The 13,832-nt window shown below is 47.1% G+C and overlaps 1 non-coding gene across 1 annotated transcript; it reads left to right on the forward strand.

Annotated features, from left to right (window-relative positions):
- The first annotated feature begins 6,164 nt into the window (after window positions 1-6,164).
- Window positions 6,165-6,237, forward strand: TRNAV-AAC (transfer RNA valine (anticodon AAC)). The gene has a single exon. It is a non-coding gene; the product is annotated as a tRNA-Val (tRNA).
- Window positions 6,238-13,832: the final 7,595 nt, after the last annotated feature.

Here is a 13,832-nt window from a genome sequence, read left to right on the forward strand (position 1 = left end):
GTAAGCGGGCCGCTCTCTGAGAATCCAAGGCCTGAGGGCCTGTCACTCTCCCATCACCCCCAGAGGAGACCGTCTAGTTGCAGAAAAACAAGCTCAGGGCTCCCTCTGATTCTGCATTATGGTGAGTATTATAACTATTATATATCACAATTTAATAATAGAAATAGAGTGCACAATAAATGTAATGCAGTGGAATTACATTCCCCACTCCCCCTACCCCTCTCCATACAAAAATTGTCTTCCACGAAACCGGTCCCTTCTGCCAAAAAGGTGGGGGACGGAGGCGTCAGAGCCCTGAATCGCTGCCTACGCTACAGGTGTTGCAGGAGGGCCCGGGAGGGTTTCCAAAGGCCAGTGAGACCCCAGCCCCAGCCGGTTTCCGGGTTCTTGACACCTTCTCAAGAATGAATTCAGGGAGGGGTCAGAATGAAGCCAAAGGCAAGAAGCGTTCATGGCTAAGCGAAAGGACACACTTAGGGACGTGCGGATGAGCTGGTGAGGAGCCATGCCCTACAGAGTTCGGGTTTTCTATTTTTACGAGCTCTTCTAATTAGAGAGTGGACTAATCATGAGGTTTTCTGGGGAAAAGGTGAAGATTTCATAAAACCGAGATGCCACCCATTTTTATATTAATATGAACGTGCCCGGATGTCAGGGTGTTGGTGGATGTGTAATTTTGTATGGTAGTTAGCATATAATTAGGTCTTGGGTAGGGCATGGGTCAAATCCAGTGCAATGTTGGACCCAGACGGTTTCTTTGAGGCAGCTTAGCTCCCATTGTTTCTTAGGGTCTTAGCCCAAGCTCTTCCTTGTCCATGTAGCTAATTTCAACAGCACCTTTTTTGCTGTTGTGTGAAACTACTGTTTGATGTTTCTCCTATGACCACCCAGCAGTCGTATGTGATAGGGATGAGACTTAGCACCTTCCTTGTTCCTCTGGCCCTCTCACTCCACTAGCATGAACCCCCCAGAGACCCAGGATCAAACCAGGTGCCTGATCTCAGCCTCTTGCAGAAAATCTGAGTGGAAAAAACATTTTTACACCCGCAAGCCAGGACTCCTCTGCTCCCCTCCACCAAGGCATTTCCTTTATTCCTCTCAAAGGGCTTTAGGTCTGTGTTGCACGGGCCACTTCTCTTCCCTGGAATACCAGTGAGGAAGTGGAAGGAGGAGACTGAGCACCTGCCATGTAACATGCAGTGGTGAAGCCCACTTATCGCTCACCTCCGTTTAAAGTGATGCATAGATCTGCGATCCTTCACCTGTGTGTTTCCATTGTATGTTTTCAGACAGAGTTTCACTCTGTCACCCAGGCTGGAGTGCGGTAATATGATATAGGCTCACTGCAACCTCCGACTCCTGGGTTCAAGTGACTCTCATGCCTCAGCCTTCCAAGTAGCTGGGACTACAGGCACATACTACCACGCCCAGCTAATTTTTGTATTTTTAGTAGAGACGGGGTTTCACCATATCGGCCAGGCTGGTCTCGAACTCCTGACCTCATGATCCACCTGCCTCAGCCACCCACAAATGTATATACATTTTAAGGATTGTTGTATCTTCCTGAAGAATTGACCCTTTAATTATTATATAATGCCGCTCTTTATTCCTGGTAATTTTCCTTGCTATGAAGTCTACATTGTCTAAAATTAAAATTATTCCAAGCTTTCTTTCGACTAATGTTAGCAGAATATGTCTTTTTCCATGCCTCCTTGCACTGTGGCTTGTGTTTCCCTAATCACGCGGCTGAGAGTCCCAGAACCCAAGATTCCTCTCCAGGAATCCATGTGCATTTCTGAAAGCTCTGCGCACCTCCCGCTGCTGCTTCGTGGTGAGTGAACGGAACAAGCAGCGGCGCAGCAGCCTGGGCTGTGTACCGTCAGGTCGTCCACCTTCACGGAAAACAACCAAAGCCCTTAGCACGTGGCACTGGCTGAGCTCCCACGCAAAGCCACCTCCATGTTGCTAATCACACAAGTGAGCTGCCTTAAAACACCACGTGGAGTAAAGCCAAGCCAACCCTGCCCAAACGGCAAACGGAGAGAAAAATGATGTTATTATCATGTTAAGTCATATGGTCTTGGTGATTTGTAATGCAGCGATATGTAAATGAAGCGATAAAAAACAATAGTGTCGGCCAAGATACTAGAGACCAGGCCTACACCACAGCTGCTTGGTGGGGGGTGGGAGTTGGGGAGGGACAGCATGGGGAGAAATGCCAGATGTGGGTGAAGGGGAGGAAGGCAGCAAATCACACTGCCACGTGTGTACCTATGCAACTGTCTTGCATGTTCTGCACATGTACCCCAAAACCTAAAATGCAGTTAAAAAAAAGGGGTGGATCTGCTTCTGATGAACAAGTTAGCCTTAGTTTAAGATTTATAGTTTATAGAAGTTTGTGCCAATACAATATGGAATTGTACTAGCTAAACGAAGAGTGAAGCTTGTACTTTGTGAAACAAGCTGGGTTGGTGAGGAAGCTTGCAAAGTGCTGATCACAGCCCTGGAACGTTTGGTCATCGAAGACAGGAACGCCTGGTCCATTGCTCAACCTCCTGCTGCTTGAACCCCTCAGAGAGGGTCTCGTGGCCTGGAGGAGGGGACCTGCTCACAGGTTCTTAGAGGGTCTCTGCCTCCCGCCTGGAGGAGGGGACCTGCTCACATGCTTGCAAAGGGTCTTGCAGGAGGCCTCTGGGCTGGTTGACATGAGAGTGGCATTCTCTGGTCTCCCTCCTGTTCCATGGGTGACTGGGCTCAGGAGAGAGTCTCTCCTTTGAGGTACGTCATGTGGTCAGAACTTGCTGGCTCTTATCCATTCCCACCCTCCTGCAGCTGCACCTCAATAATTATCTATTGTTTAACTATACAATACCAGCTTAGTTCTTTAGAATAACCACATACCCTACTAAATACAGATGACATGAAGTGTTCTATTGTGTGTGCTCACCCCACGATCACCCCTCCTCTGTGATATGATCGAATCATGTGTGTGTTGCACATAGTTCCATGTTCCGCCTCTGCACCTGGTTCCTTTTCCTTGTAAGGATTAATCAGTAAAAGTAACGTAAATCTTAATGTCTTTTTTAAGCAGTACGGAAAAGTGCTGATGCATTCCGCTCCTTACCTCATCTCTAGCGAGATGAGGCCCTACCTGTATGACACATGATGTACTTGACCCTGTCACTGCCACACCCTATTTTACCCTGTCCCCAGTCACTGACCACCAAGGCCACACCGTGCCTACAACCTACCTACCCTGCCCTCAGATTTGCAAGTCAGTAAAAGTGAGAGCGTCCTGGCATCCCGGCACTTGGGGCCAAGGCCGGACTCTGTCTTTTGGTTGGCAGTGGACCCCGTGCCCAAACTCTTGTTTCTCTCTCTCTGTATCTTGTGTCTTTTATTTCTACAATTTCTCGTCTCTACACCAGCAGGGAGGGGCTCACAGAACCCTGTAGGGCTGGACGCTACAGGTGCATGCCACCACACCGGCTAATTTGAAAAATGAAAATATGTTGCCCAGACTGGTCTCCTGGGCTCAATCGATCCTCCTGCCTCGGCTTCCCAGAGTGCTCGGATTACAGGGGTGAGCCGCTGAGCCTAGTCATGCCATGATTTTTATATAGAAAGCCCTGAAAATTACACACACACACATACACAAACTGTTACCGCAAATACAGACATTTAGCAAAACAAGGATAAACTGCACGTGAGTTCCAGCACACAGGGCTGGGGAAGCGGAGAGCAGCCAGCTGCCACAGGGCCCTGCAGGCCCTCTGGTCCCGAGCAGGAGGTGGGGCCCGACTGGCAGCAGCCTCTGCCCTGCAGACTTCCAGAGTCCTTGCTGTGGCTCCCACTGGGTGGACCCAGGCCTGAAGCGAACCGCCCTTCCTTCCCACCTTGGTGACCTGGTGGCCGTCTGGTCTCCCACACTACCCTGCTCAGCCTAGATGGGACACAGTGCCTTTGGGTGGCAGGGGCCACCGGAGTGTGCAGGGACTGGGAAGGTGAAGCCAGGGACCCAGGCCCTGCTGCCTCTTTAGGCCACTGGGATCTGGAAGGTGCCTTTAAATTTCTTCCCAGCAACTGTCACGGTGGCGGTATGTTTCTTGCCCTTGCACTTTTAATGGACTAAAACCAGCGGCCAGGCCAGGCGCCGTGGCTCACGCCTGTAATCCCAGCACTTTGGGAGGCCGAGGGGGCGGAACACAAGATCAAGAGACGAAGACCGTCCTGGCCAACATGGTGAAACCCTGTCTCTAAAAAAAAAAAAAAAAAACCAATGGCCAAACTCTACTATTTATAGCAATCAAAGTATTCACTCATGAGCCTAATTTCTTTGCAAATGCCAAGCAAGGAAATCTCAAGGAGATGGAAGGAGCAGATGATTTTTTTTATTGCACTATGGCGTCCTGCTCCACACATATGAGGGTGAAAGTTTCTTTTTTAAGATGAAACAAATTTGTCATTAATGAAAGTATTGTCAAAATCTTACTTCTCAAAGGTCACCAGCTTTTGAATCACTTGTGGGCCATACCAGAGACCCTCTGCATTAGAAGGGGGTGTGGTGAATAGTCCACCTGCAGAATCACAACAGAAGTTCTGGGCTTCACATGCCCTCAGAAGAGTCCCGTGCACCTGTGGTCAGCAGCTCAGGGCTGGTCCTTACTGATGTGAGGGACGTGGTAAGGTGAGGACTCACTGCATAGCATCTCTCCCGCCCAGAGGGGAACAGCTGGACAATTTCCTCATTGACTACGCAGTTAAGTGAAAGCATATACTGTGAAAATGCCGCAAAAAAGCTGTTGTTATATGAAAACGTATAAATTTGCTTCACATTATCATGGGGGCTTGGCAGAGAGGAGAGTCTGACTGTTGAAGCAGGATCATGGGAATGGGGAGGTCCATCATATTCTCTGTAATCATCTTCTCATCATAGACGGGAGTTTATAGAACTGCCTAGTACAGAATGGTGGTCAAGAACAGCAGTTCCGGAGACACACACACCTGGTGGTGCCCCTTCCTAGCTAGTATAACCTCAGCACATTGTTCTAAGCCTTAACTTGAAATGACAAAGATAGATCTTGACTTAGGCTTGACAAGGCTGAAAGTAACACTGAAAATAAAAGCAGCCACTACTTCTATAAGTTAGGCATTGTCTGAAACATTTCAGAGAGTTTTTCTTAATTGAGTTTATGATAATCCTGCCAGGTAGGCACTGTATCTGTAACCATTTTACTAGCACAGAATCGTGAAGAAGCCTGCGGAGACTCCCCTCCCCTCCCCTCCCCTCCCCTCCCCTCCCCTCCCCTCCCCTCTCCTCCCCTCCTCTCCCCTCCCCTCCCCTCCCCTCAACCTTTTGTCCTCTCTCCTGTCCCGGACTTGGAATCGGCTCTCCCAAATCCTAGAGGCGCTTTCACCCGCCTGCTTTCCCCTCCCACCGTGCGGGGCGTCACCAGCTCCTCCCTCCTGCGAGGCCTGCTGGGCTCCACCGCCCCGGCTGGTGTCAGCAGGAGGAAGTGTGTCCTGGACTGTTGTCCCCTGTGGATCTGGTTCTCATGCGAATGCAGACGGCGGAGAGGGACGGTTTTCCGCAGGAGGGCGGCAAGTATTTCTAGACGGAAAAGAGCTTCTCTTCTAATGAGAACTCCAAAGACTACACTATAGTCAGGTGGTCATTAGCCAGTCACTTGCTCTGTGTGTTATGGGAAGCGTAACGCCCTACTTTTCATAGCACCCTCCGAACTGAGTTATCATTGAGGTTACTAGTTGGTTACAATTGAACATTCAGATATTATCAATTTGAAAAGGAATCAGTATTTTTTAAAGCATAAAACAATGGGAAGAGCATCTAAGTACTAGAAATTGGTTTAAAAATTAGTTCATAGATTTATAGATGCATAAATCTTAAAGAATTACCTTTCCACAATAAGTATATGCCTCTTCTTATTTTTATAAGTAACTAGGAGCTACTAGGAAATATACAAAAAAAGTACAGATCAATTATCGAATGTTCCTCAAATTATGTCGAGTTTTTATATTATAAATATCATGTGTGAAAGTGTAATTCACCATAATCAAAAACATTGTCTGGGGGTGGTGGAGGGAAATGGGGAGAATTCAGGATTAGTGTTTTAGCTGAGGAAGAAGCAAGCAGCTCACAGCTAGTTTCCGTAGTGTAGTGGTTATCACGTTCGCCTAACACGCGAAAGGTCCCCGGTTCGAAACCGGGCGGAAACAAGAGGGTGTTCTTTTTTCTTCCACCGTTAATTCCGCTGCTGAGTATTTTTATTTGACCAATAGAGTCTGTGTGTTTTGCCGAACGCATGAACCCTCAACCCTGGTACTCCTTCGGTCACCCAGCGACGAATCCCGCGTTACACCGTTCCATTCCCCACCCCACACCAACCCTCACCCTCGTCCTCCTTTTCTGATCTCCACCCCAGGGGCCCGGTGGTGTCAACTCCAAACAGGCACCTGAGGCCCGGAACCCCACCCGCCTGCACCTCGCAGGTGAGACGAGCTTCCTTGGAATACAGAGAGCAGGACTCGCAGGTTTTTCGAGGAGGGCGTTTCCTCAAGGCTTTCTAAGGAGCAGGGCTTCGCTTTGAGCCCTTCAAGGAATTGGACTTGCTCTTGTTTGCTGAAGGACAGAGAGGAAACGCAACCTTTTTGTTTTGTTTTGTTCGTTGTTGGCTTTGAGACGGGGTTTCTTGCAGCGCAGGATAGAGCGCAATGGCGCGATCTCGGCTCACCGCAACCTCCGCCTCCCGGGTTCAAGCGATTCTCCTGCTTCAGCCTCCCGATTAGCTGGGATTACAGGCATGTGCTGCCACCACTCCCAGCCACCCAGCCCAGTTATTTATTTTTTTTGTTTCTTTTTTTGAGATGGAGTCTTGCTCTGTTGCCCAGGCTGGGGTGCAGTGGTGCGATCTCAGCTCCGTCTCCAGGGTTCAAGTCATTCTCCTGCCTCAGCCTCAGAGTCTGGGATTACAGGCCTGTGCCACCATGCCCGGCTGATTTTTGTGTTTGTAGCAGAGACGGGGTTTCACCATGTTGGTTAGGCTGATCTTGAACTCCTGACCTCACCATCCGCCTGCCTCGGCCTTCCACAGTGCTGGGATTACAGGCATGAGCCACCTCGCCCAGCCAAGTCCTATATTCTTTAGAGTTCTCTGTACTTCTTACTAGCCAGTCCCACCTTGCTCTGATCCTGTGATGAAATTACTAAATACCTATGAGAAACTTTCCTGCTGAAAGGACTATGTGGTCTCTCTCCGGAGTGGACCCAGATTGACACACCTATCTTATGTGGCTTCCTTTTGATTGTTTCCTGCTGCTTCTTAGTGTAACCACCATTCTGACTGGAAGAGCATAGATTCATTTTGCGTGTTATTAAATTCATACAAAGAGAATCGTACAATATGTGTACGTTTTAGTTGTGGCTTCTTAAGTTTAATATTGGGGCATTTTCATGCTTTAGTTGCAGATTTCATGTTTTCATTACAAATTGTGCTACTTAGAACATTCACTTTAGGCAAATAGATGAATATATTCCTGTAGAGAATAGAAATAGGAGTGAAATTTCAGGTGACAGAGTTTGCATATGTTTAGTTTACCAGATATTGCCAAATAATTTTTCAAAAAGTTTATGCCATCTGAAATTCCCTCTAATAGTATTCTAGGGGAATTTAAAGTGCTTGTGGAAAAATGAAATTAACAGATAAAAAAATACATGTATAAAGTTTATTTCCCAATATAAGCTTTATCGAGTTCAAGGCACTTTTGTAAGCATTGGTATCAGCCACTTGGTCTATCCCTAAAGATGTGAGGGTCCTGGGATTTTAAACGTGTCAGTGCAGTGTTTTTTACATTATTAGGTGAAGGGAAATGGGTGTCCTTTATTGATTTTTTTTTTTTTTTTTTTTTGTATTTTTGGTAGAGACGGGGTTTCACCATGTTGACCAGGATGGTCTCGATCTCTTGACATCATGATTCACCCACCTCGGCCTCCCAAAGTGCTGAGATTACAGGCTTGAGCCACCGCACCTGGCCTTATTATTTTTTAAATAGAGACGGGGTTTCACCTTGTTAGCCAGGATGGTCTTGATCGCCTGACTTCATGATTCGCCTGCCTCAGCCTCCCAAAGTTCTGAGATTACAGGTGTGAGCCACTGTGCCCGGCCTTCTATTATTATTATTATTATTATCAATTTTTTTAGACAGTTTCACTTTTGTTGCCAAGGCTGGAGTGCAATGGCTCAATCTCAGGTCACTGCAACCTCTGCCTCCCTAGTTCCAGGTATTCTCCTGCCTCAGCCTCCCAAGTAGCTGGGACTACAGATGTGCACCACCACACCCGGTTAATTTTATAGTTTTAGTAGAGATGGGGTTTCGCCATGTTGACTAGGGTGGTCTCGAGCTCCTGACCTCAGGTGATCTGCCTGCCTCAGCCTCCCAAAGTGCTGGGATTACAGTCTTGAGCCACCGCGCCCGGTCAAGGTTCATTTTCTTTATCCACTCATCTGATGGTGGACATTCAGGTTGTTTCTCATCTTTTTAAAATTTTTATTTTTGTAGAAACAGGGTCTCGCTATGTTACCCAGGCTGGGCACTTGGTCCACTTATACGTGGATTTTTTTCAAGCAAACTCTCAGATCAAAAATGCAGGATGGCAAGAGGTGAAACTTCCACAAAGGGAGAGCTGACTTTTCATGTAGGCAGGGCGGGTTTCAGAGGGGCGGCCGCAGGAGTTGACTGTGTGGGAATTTTGGTATATGCCTGAGGTCCTGGATCACTCTCCCTCACAAAGTGAGGGACAACGGTATACATTCTAAACTTAAATTTGTTTAGAACATACATCTCATGTCAAGTGCTCTCACTACAATAAATTACATTTTTTTTTTTTTTTTTGAGACGGAGTTTCGCTCTTGTTACCCAGGCTGGAGTGCAATGGCGTGATCTCGGCTCACCGCAACCTCCGCCTCCTGGGTTCAGGCAATTCTCCTGCCTCAGCCTCCTGAGTAGCTGGGATTACAGGCACGCGCCACCATGCCCAGCTAATTTTTTTGTATTTTTAGTAGAGACGGGGTTTCACCATGTTGACCAGGATGGTCTCAATCTCTTGACCTCGTGATCCACCTGCTTCGGCCTCCCAAAGTGCTGGGATTACAGGCTTGAGCCACCGCGCCCGGCCCAGATCTACGTTTTTAAGGATAAAATCCTACCTTTAGTTCATGTAGAAATTCATATGCATGATATTTTTGTCATGACAAATCAGAACAAAGGCTATCTAACTCACACTGGTCTGAGGAAACCGCCCAGGGGAAGAAGATCCTTGAGGTATACCTAAAATTTGAGTAAACGTGAAGAAGAAGGGAAGGTGTTTTGAGCAGAGAACATTTAACTTTAACAAGTTATTTACTGTTCGTTAACATTTCTTTTACTTGAATGATCTAGGAAACTTTTCTGCAATGTGATAATATTTTGTGGGGCTGTCTTCTTCAGAGTTTCAAAGTAAAGTAGAAAACCTTGTTTTATAGAATCTTATGGCAGATGATTCTGCATGTGGGGGAGATCAGTGAATTTCCCAGAAATTCTGTCTCCAGAAAACCCCCAGGACCCTAACTGTGCCTGTCCTGCCAACTGACACTCTTCGCTTGCCTTTCTTCCTAGCGTTAGAAGAGTTTCAAGTATCCGTTGTTTTGTGGGAGGCTGGGTTCCGTCTCTGCTGAGGCAGAAGCGTAATTCTGCCTTGGCCTACAGCCTCATCTGGGTCAATCCAAGATGAGAGTTTTGTATTTGTATAGCATGATCTTTCAAGAATGCTTGAGGGATAGAGTAGCTTTGATTCTTTTTTGTTTCTTTTGAGATGGAGATTCCCTCTTGTCGCCCAGGCTGGAGTTTACTGGTGTGGTCTCAGCTCACTGCAACCTCCACCTTCTGGGTTCAAGCTATTCTCCTGCCTCAGCCTCCCCCTCCCAAATAGTTGAGATTAGAGGTACCTGCCACCGTGCCTGGCTAATTTTTGTATTTTTAGTGACAGCGGGTTTTCACCATGTTGGCCAGGATGGTCTCGAACTCCTGACTTCGGGTGATCCACCTGCCTTGGCCTCCCAAAGTGCTGGGATTACAGGCGTGAGCCATCTCGCCCAGCCAGTTTTAATTCTTCTACGGTCTTCACGGATTGCCTGATTTTGCTTCATGGTTGTAACAGGTGATCTAATATTGTGCAAGTGTGATATTGAATGTGGCCAGGATTCTGTATAACTGTGCTCGCCACCAAGAAATAAATCATGCCCAGTCACCTGCAGAAACAATTGGATAGAATCTATCAACATTTCAAATACATACATCTTATGTCCCTTGATGTGCATTTCACAAGTGTACAAAGGCTGCTTCAGTCATAACAGTTATGTTCAAATTATTTACTTCATATTATTGTAATAGAAAGACTAAGAAAAAGCTATCTCTCCTAAGTATATAATCAGTTAAATAAATCGTGGCATATATGCAAAATCGAACAATCTTTATTTATTTATTTAGAAGTGGCACAATCTCAGCTCACAGCAACCTCTGCCTCCTCGGTTGAAGCGATTCTTCTGCCTCAGCCTGCTGAGTAGCTGGGACTACAGGCACCCGCCACTACACCTAATTTTTTTGTTGTTTTTCTGAGACTGTGTCTTGCTCTGTCACTCAGGCTGGAGTGCAGTGGCACAACCTCAGCTCATTGCAACCTCGCTGCAACCTCTGCCTCCCAGGTTAAAGCAATTCTCTTGCCTCAGCCTCCTGAGTAGCTAGGATTACAGGTATGTGCCATCATGCCCAGCTAATTTTTTTGTATTTTTAGTAAAGATGGGGTTTCACCATGTTGGTCAGGTCTCGAACTCCTGACCTCAAATGATCTGCCAGCCTCAGCTTCTCAAAGTTCTGGGATTACAAGCATGAGCCACTGGGCCACAAGCATGAGCCACTGGGCCTGTACCTTATCCCCTAGTAAGTATACATACTAGGCCAGGATGGAAGAGAATATATCTTTGTATTAGATTGCATTTGCAGTTTTAAAAATCTTTGGAAAGATAGCAGGAAATTCATGACAATCGTTGCCTCTTTAAAATGCTAGGAACTGTACTTTGACATGATAGCATGTAAGAAAAATAAATAAATAAAACTTAAAAGCAGCCAGGCATGGTGGCTGACACCTGTAATCCCAGCAGTTTGGGAGGCCGAGGTGGGTGGATCACGAGGTCAGGAGATCGAGACCATCCTGGCTAACACAGTGAAACCCCATGTCTACTAAACGTATAAAAAATTATTCGTGGTGGTGCATGCCTGTAATTCCAGCTACTTAGGAGCCTAAGGCAGGAGAATTGCTTGAACCAGGGAGGCGGACGTTGGAGTGAGCCAAGATTGCACCACTGTACTCTAGTCTGTCTACACACTTCAGAATAGAAGGAGCCGTGTCTGTACACTCCAGAATACAAGGAGCCGTGTCTGTACATTCCAGAATAGAAGGACCCCTGTCCTCACACCCCAGAATAGACGGAGCCGTGTCCGCACACTCCAGAATACAAGGAGCCGTGTCTGTACATTCCAGAATAGAAGGAGCTATGTCTGTACACTCCAGAATAGAAGGAGCCGTGTCTGTACATTCCAGAATAGAAGGACCCGTGTCCGCACACCCCAGAATAGACGGAGCCGTGTCCGCACACTCCAGAATAGGAGCCGTGTCCGCCCACCCCAGAAGAGAAGGAGCCGTGTCCACACACTCCAGAATAGGAGCCGTGTCCGCACACTCCAGAATAGGAGCCGTGTCTGCACACTCCAGAATAGCAGGAGCTGTGTCTATACAGTTCAGCCTCAGGGATACGGCAGGCAGCGGCTCATGCCTGCAATCCCAGCACTTTCACTGGTTGAGGCAGAAGGATCATTTGAGTCCAGGGGTTGGAAGTCAGCCCTGGCAACATAGCAAGACCCCAACTCTACAAAACAATTTAAAAAATTAGCCAGGCTTTGGTGACTTAGGCTGAGGCTAGAGTGTCACTTGAGTCCAGGAGTTCGAGGGAGCTGATCAGGCCACTGCCCTCCAGCCTGGACAACAAAGCCGGACCCTGCCTTCCTGGGGGTGGGGTGTGGGTGAGGTGGGGGTCACAATAGTAGTTCCCTCTGCACAGGGATTGGAAAGGAACTTGAGAGTGCTGCTGAGCCGCATGCTGGTAGGCGGGGTTTATTCAGTTTGCAGAGAATCATCAAGATGAATATTTATATGTGAGAGGCTGAATTTTTTTGAATAAGTAATTGGCTTGTGCAACTGTGGGCCTGGTTAGTAAGCGCTAATTCCATAGGACAGGCATCAGAAAAGGCAGGCCATCGGAAAGGACAGGCTGGAAATAATAAAGAACATCTATGACACCAAAAGTTTGTTCTTTGAAAAGTTCACCAAAATTGACAAACATTTAGCTAGATAAACCAGGAAGAAAAGGAGTGACTGCCGAGCATGGTGGTTCAAGCCTGTGATCCTAGCACTTTGGGAGGCCGAGGTGGGTGGATTACCTGAGGTCAGGAGTTCAAGACCAGCCCGATCAACATGGTGAAACCCCATCTCTACTAAAAATACAAAAATTAGCTGGATGTGGTGGGGACGCCTGTAGTCCCAGCTACTCAGGAGGCGGAGGCAGGAGAATTGCCTGAACTCGGGAGGTGGAGGTTGCAGTGAGCAGAAATCATGCCACTGCACTCCAGCCTGATGACAGTGAGACTCTGTCTCAAAAAAGAGAGAAGGGGAAGGAGAAGGGGAAGGGAAGGAGAAGGGGGAAGGAAAGAGAGGAAATTCAAACGACTAAAATCAGAAATGAACGTGGAAGTGTCCACTCACCCAGGCCTGCTCATAGCAGCTCACCTTACCCAGTACAGCATGTCCTGCTATCAAGAAAAAAACAACAGTGCATAATAATAGGCAAAATACCCAGTTTAAAGAGACAAAGCAAGCATCAGAACCAGACTCAGATATGACAGGGATGTTGGAATTCTCAGACCAGGAATTCGAAACAACTGATTAAGATGCTAGGGGCCTTGGCCAGGCATGGTGGCTCATACCTGTAGTCCCAGGAGTTTGGGAGGCTGTGGTGGGCGGATCACATAAGGCCAAGAATTCCAGACCAGCCTGGCCAACATGGTGAAACACCATCTTTACTAAAAATGCAAAAAAAAAAAAAAAAAATTAGCCAGGCATGGTGTTACATGTCTGTAATCCCAGCTACTCATGGATTGACTGAACCCATGAAGCAGAGATTATAGTGAGCCATTGCACTGCAACCTGGGTGACAAAGCAAGGTTCTGTCTCAAAAAAAAAAAAGGCCAAAGTATGTAATATATCAAGAAGATGGCATGCAAGAACAGATGGGCAGAGGGATGGAAATTCTAAGAAAGAGCCAAAAAGAAGTGCTAGTGATCGAAAACACTATAACATCAAGGCAATGAAAAGACAAGCCACATGCTGGGAGAAAATATTTGCTAAAGATATACCACATAAAGTACTGTTAATCAAAATCTACAAAGAAGTCTTAAAATTCAACAGTAAGAACACAAACAACCTCATGGAAAATTAAAAACAAAAGGTTGGGCCGCTGGGCTCAGTGGCTCAAGCCTGTAATCCCAGCTACTTGGGAGGCTGAGGCACAAGAATTGCTTGAACCCAGGAGGCAAAGTTTGCAGTGAGCCGAGATCGCACCACTGCACTCCAGTTTGGGTGACAGACTGAGAGTCCCCGGCCCCCCCAAAAAAAACAAAATGGCCAAAGACCTTAACAATCACCTCACCAAAGAAGATATACAGTT

The sequence above is a fragment of the Callithrix jacchus genome, chromosome 4 (genome assembly GCF_049354715.1).
Source record: "Callithrix jacchus isolate 240 chromosome 4, calJac240_pri, whole genome shotgun sequence".
Classification (NCBI taxonomy): domain Eukaryota; kingdom Metazoa; phylum Chordata; class Mammalia; order Primates; family Cebidae; genus Callithrix; species Callithrix jacchus.